Consider the following 6,361-nt stretch of genomic DNA (forward strand, 5'->3'; position numbering starts at 1 on the left):
ACCACTCACCCATTAAAGTGAAAGATGGCAATAAAACCTCCTTCTGGAAATAACTGGTTGGGAGATGGATGTTTAAAGGACATCTTCCCTGATATGTATGTTCTGGAACAATATCAATAAAAGACAGTAGATGAAATATGCCCCCCCAAGGATGGGCACTTGTTTTCAGAAGAATTTTGAATGATTGGGAGGTGGCCAAAATGACTGACTTCTACAAACATATAGAAAGAATAATAGATTTACAGAGTGGGGTGGATACAATAAGGTGGATGAGAGATAATAATCGCATTTATAAGGTAAATGCAACATACAAAATCCTGAATCGAGCTAACCTGCAGAGTAACAATTGGCTTTGGAAGCATATCTGAAAAATCAAGATTCCCTATAAGGTAACATATTTTTCCTAGTTACTACCAAATGAGGTTGTTCTGACACAAGACAATCTTATAAAGAGAGGGATCCCATTGTGCTCAAGATGTCACTTATGTAGAGAAGATGTTGAGACAATTAGCCATCTATTTTTACATTGCAGGATAACTGACCAGTTATGGAAGATCTTTATTAATCTCAGAGGCATAGCTTGGACAATGCCTAGTAAGATTACTGAAATTTTTTTCAGCTGGGATGAAGCTGGAACTGAAGAGACAAAAATAGATAGAGAACTGCCCCAACATGTATTTGGTAGACAATCTGGAAAGAAAGAAATTCCAGATGTTTTGAGGAAAGTAGAAACTCAGTGCAGAAGATCAAGCTTAACTATTTTTTGATTTTTGTGTAAACAGATCTATAAAGAAGATATTGTTTCAATCCAAGATGTCCTAGAATCTTGTTAGGCCTAAGGACCAGTTATTTCTTTTGTCTACTCACTTGTAAATATGGCTTCAGTATAACCTATGTACTGATTAGACAACAAGACAATGAGGAGCCATAGAAAAGAAGCATTAAAACAACAAGATAGCAAGATGACCAAAATAAAAGCAACAACAAGCAATAATAGAAACCTATGACTAAAAATAATACGAGAGTATGTACTAATGCTACTAGTAAGAACAAGAAAAATCACTCGACCACCTAACATTCTACCCTAATCCTCAACCTCCACACCTTCCTATCATGGGTCATGTCCTCGGTAATCTGGAGCATCGCCATATCTTGCCTAATCACATCACCCCAGAACTTCTTCGGCCTACCCCTATCTCTCATTAAACCCTCCAAGGTCAACCTCTCATACCTCCTCACTGGTACATTTGTGTCTCTCCTTTTTACATGTCCGAACCATCTAAAAATGAAAATGCTTGAAGGAGGAATGTAGTAATGTACTTGAATGGGTATTTTATTGATATGAGTTAAATTGTGTTTTTTCTAATAAGATGTTATATACTGATTTATTCATTTGTTCGCTTCTTCAAACAAGCTACTTGATACCTTGTTCCACTGGGATGAGGAAGCAAAAACCTGTTTTGCACTCGAGGAAACTGGTTTTTTGAACTTGCATAGTTATTATTCTGATAAGGAAGTGACACAAACTCAATGACCCAACGAGAATTCATTCAGACCTCTCATCTCTTGTATATTTGGTGGGTTCACAGCTGGGAGTAAGAAAAATGTTTTATTTGGGCAAGCCTTTTGAATGATATGAAGCAAGTTGTGATATCTGTAAAACAAATTGTAAAGGCGACCATGTAGCTTATCTTGGCATTTAGCCCATATTTGTTCTGCGACGAGCGAGGGCTCAAGTCAGCACGAATTTTGTGTTGAGGCATTACCCAAATCAAAGGGAAGATACTCCACCACTATGAAAATTATCCTAGCTAAGAGAAAAGAGTTTCTTTCCACATTGAACAATGACGTTGACATATTTAGATGATTCACTCAACATTTTCGTTGGTTACATGCTAAGGTTGAATAACTTTTTTATATGCTAAGGTTAAGTTACTTTGTACACTGAATCACGTCATTGAGGCAAATCAAAAAGTTAACAAAAAAGGTACCTGTAGTTTTTGAGGAATAAACAAAACCTCACCGCACACATGTCAGTGTGTGTGTGTGTAAGAGAGAGAGAGAGAGAGAAAGACTTTCGCGTGTCTCTGTGTGTGTAAGAGAGAGATAGAGAGAGAGAGAGAGAGAGAGAGAGAGAGAGAGAGATTTCCGAGTGAAGGAAGCAAAAACTGAATAGAGAAGCTCCAAGTTTTGCAAACAGAGCTTCTCGAGAGGTCAGTGGCACTTCCCCAAACCCTTGGCTTCTCCTCGTACGATGCTACTTCAACCATCCCTTCTTGGAAAGGCTTTCCCAAAATCATACTGTTAATTAATTCGTTTTGTGAGGCATAGTTTGGACAATGCCTAGTAAGATTACTGAAGTTCTTTTCAGTTGGGATGAAGCTAGAACTGAAGAGACAGAAATAGATGGAGAACTACCCCAGTATGTATTTGGTGGACAATCTGGAAAGAAAGGAATTACAGATGTTTTGAGGATAGTAGAAACTCAGTGCAGAAGATCAAGCTTAACTATGTTTTGCTTTTCGTGAAATAGTTCTATACAGAAGATACTGTTTTAATCCTAGAATCTTGTTTAGCCTGAAGACCAGTTATTTCTTTTGTCTACTCACTTGTAAATATGGTTTCAGTACAACCTATGTACTGATTTTATTATAATATACAGTATGTCACCATCTCAAAAAAAATATTGAAAACAACAAGATAGAAAGATGACCAAAATAAAAGTAATGACATGCAATAATAGAAACCTAAGACTAAAAATAATACAAGAGTACGTACTAATGCTACTAGTAAGAACAAGAAAAACCACTCGGCCACCTAATATTCTACCCTAATCCTCGACCACCACACCTTCCTATCAAGGGTCATGCCCTCGGTAATCTGGAGCATCGCCATATCTTGCCTAATCACATCACCCCAGAACTTCTTTGGCATACCCCTACCTCTCCTTAAGCCCTCCAACGTCAACCTCTCACACCTTCTCACTGGTACGTTTGTGTCTCTCCTTTTTACATGTCCGAACCATCTAAAAATGAAAATGCTTGAAGGAGGAATGTAGTAATGTATTTGAATGGGTATTTTATTGATATGAGTTAAATTGTGTTTTTTTCTATAAGATGTTATACACTAATTTATTCATTTGTTCGCTTCTTCAAACAAGCTACCTGATACCTTGTTCCACTAGGATGAGGAAGCAAAAACCTATCTTGCACTCGAGGAAATTGTTTTTTTGAACTTTTATAGTTATTATTCTGATAAGGAAGTGACACAAACTCAATGACCCAACGAGAATTCATTCAGACCTCTCATCTCTTATATATTGGGTGGGTTCACAGCTAGGAGTAAGAAAGATGTTTTATTGGGGAAAGCCTTTTGAAAGATATGAAGCAAGTTGTGATATCAGTAAAATGAATTGTAAAGGCCACCATGTAGCTTATCTTGGCATTTAGCCCTTAACTGTTCTGCGACGAGCGAGGGCTCAAGTCAACACGAGTTTTGTGTTAAGGCATTACCCAAATCAAAGGGAAGATACTCCACCACTATGAAAATTGTCCCAGCTAAGAGAAAATAGTTTCTTTCCACATTGAACAATGACGTTGACATATTTAGATGATTCACTCAACATTTTCGTTGGTTACATGCTAAGGTTGAATAACTCGGTTATATGCTAAGGTTAAGTTACTTTTTACACTGAATCACGTCATTGAGGCAAATCAAAAAGTTAACAAAAAAGGTAGCTGTAGTTTTTGAGGAATAAACAGAACCTCACCGCATGCGTGTTAGTGTGTGTGTGTATGAGAGAGAGAGAGAGAGAGAGAGAGAGAGAGAAAGAGAGAGAGAGACTTTCGAGTGTCTGTGTGTGTGTGAGAGAGAGAGAGAGAGAGAGAGATTTCCGAGTGAAGGAACCGAAAACTGAACGGAGAAGCTCCAAGTTTTGCAAACAGAGCTTCTCAAGAGGTCAGGTGCTCTTCCCCAAACCCTTGGCTTCTCCTCATATGATGCTACTTCAACCATCCCTTCTGAGAAAGGCTTTCCTAAAATCATACTGTTAATCAATTTTTTTGTGAGGCATAGCTTGGACAATGCCTAGTAAGATTACTAAATTTTTTTTCAGTTGGGATAAAACTGGAACTGAAGAGACAAAAATAGATGGAGAACTGTCCCAACATGTATTTGGTGGACAATCTGCAAAAAAAGGAATTGCAGATGTTTTGAGGATAGTAGAAACTCAGTGCAAAAGAACAAGTTTAACTGTGTTTTGCTTTTTGTAAAATAGTTCTATACAGAAGCTACTGGGTTAATCCTAGATGTCCTAGAATCTTGTTAGGCCTGAGGACCAGTTATTTCTTTTGTCTACTCACTTGTAAATATTGTTTCAGTACAACCTATGTACTGATTTTATTATAATATACAGTATGTTACCATCTCAAAAACAAAACATTGAAAACAAAAAGATAGAAAGATGACCAAAATGAAAGCAACAACATGCAATAATAGAAACCTAAGACTAAAAACAACACAAGAGTACGTACTAATGCTACTAGTAAGAACAAGAAAAACCACTCGGCCACCTAACATTCTACCCTAATCCTCGACCTCCATACCTTCCTATCAAGGGTCATGTCCTCGGTAATCTGGAGCATCGCCATATCTTTCCTATTCACATCACCCCAGAACTTCTTTGGCCTACCCCTATCTCTCCTTAAGCCCTCCAAGGTCAACATCTCATACCTCCTCACTGGTACGTTTGTATCTCTTCTTTTTACATGTCCGAACCATCTAAAAATGATAATGCTTGAAGGAGGAATGTAGTAATGTACTTGAATGGGTATTTTATTGATATGAGTTAAATTGTGTTTTTTCTAATAAGATGTTATATACTGATTTATTCATTTGTTCGCTTCTTCAAACAAGCTACTTGATACCTTGTTCCACTGGGATGAGGAAGCAAAAACCTGTTTTGCACTCGAGGAAACTAGTTTTTTGAACTTACATAGTTATTATTCTGATAAGGAAGTGACACAAACTCAATGACCCAACGAGAATTCATTCAGACCTCTCATATCATGTATATTGGGTGGGTTCACAGTTGTGAGTAAGAAAGATGTTTTATTCGGGCAAGACTTTTGAAAGATATGAAGCAAGTTGTGATATCTGTAAAACGAATTGTAAAGGCGACCATGTAGCTTATCTTGGCATCTAGCCCTTATCTGTTCTGCGACGAGCAAGGGCTCAAGTCAACACGAATTTTGTGTTGAGGCATTACCCAAATCAAAGGGAAAATACTCCACCACTATGAAAATTGTCCTAGCTAAGAGAAAAGAGTTTCTTTCACATTGAACAATGACGTTGACATATTTAGATGATTCACTCAACATTTTTGTTGGTTACATGCTAAGGTTGAATAACTCAGTTATATGCTAAGTTTAAGTTACTTTGTACACTGAATCACGTCATTGAGGCAAATCAAAAAGTTAACAAAAAAGGTAGCTGTAGTTTTTGAGGAATAAACAGAACCTCACCGCACGTGTGTTAGTGTGAGTGTGTATGAGAGAGAGAGACTTTCGTGTGTGTGTGTGTGTGAGAGAGAGAGAGAGAGAGAGAGAGAGAGAGAGAGAGAGAGAGAGATTTCCGAGTGAAGGAACCGAAAACTGAACAGAGAAGCTCCAAGTTTTGCAAACAAAGCTTCTCGAGAGGTCAGGGGCTCTTCCCCAAACCCTTGGCTTCTCCTCGTACGATGCTACTTCAACCATCCCTTCTGGGAAATGCTTTCCCAAAATCATACTGTTAATCAATTTTTTTTGTGAGGCATAACTTGGACAATGCCTAGTAAGATTACTGAAGTTCTTTTCAGTTGGAATGAAACTGGAACTGAAGAGACAAAAATAGATGGAGAACTGCCCCAGCATGTATTTGGTGGACAATTTGGAAAAAAAGGAATTGTAGATGTTTTAAGGATAGTAGAAACTCAGTGCAAAAGATCAAGCTTAACTGTGTTTTACTTTTTGTGAAATAGTTTTATACAAAAGCTACTGGTTTAATCCTAGATGTCCTAGAATCTTGTTAGGCCTGAGGACCAGTTATTTCTTTTGTCTACTCACTTGTAAATATGGTTTCAGTACAACCTATGTACTGATTTTATAATAATACACAGTATGTTACCATCTCAAAAAAAAATATTGAAAACAAAAAGATAGAAAGATGACCAAAATGAAAGCAACAACATGCAATAATAGAAACCTAAGACTAAAAACAACACAAGAGTACGTACTAATGCTACTAGTAAGAACAAGAAAAATCACTCGGCCACCTAACATTCTACCCTAATCCTCGACCTCCATACCTTCCTATCAAGGGTCAT

The sequence above is a fragment of the Nicotiana tabacum genome, chromosome 19 (genome assembly GCF_000715075.1).
Source record: "Nicotiana tabacum cultivar K326 chromosome 19, ASM71507v2, whole genome shotgun sequence".
Taxonomy (NCBI): Eukaryota; Viridiplantae; Streptophyta; class Magnoliopsida; order Solanales; family Solanaceae; genus Nicotiana; species Nicotiana tabacum.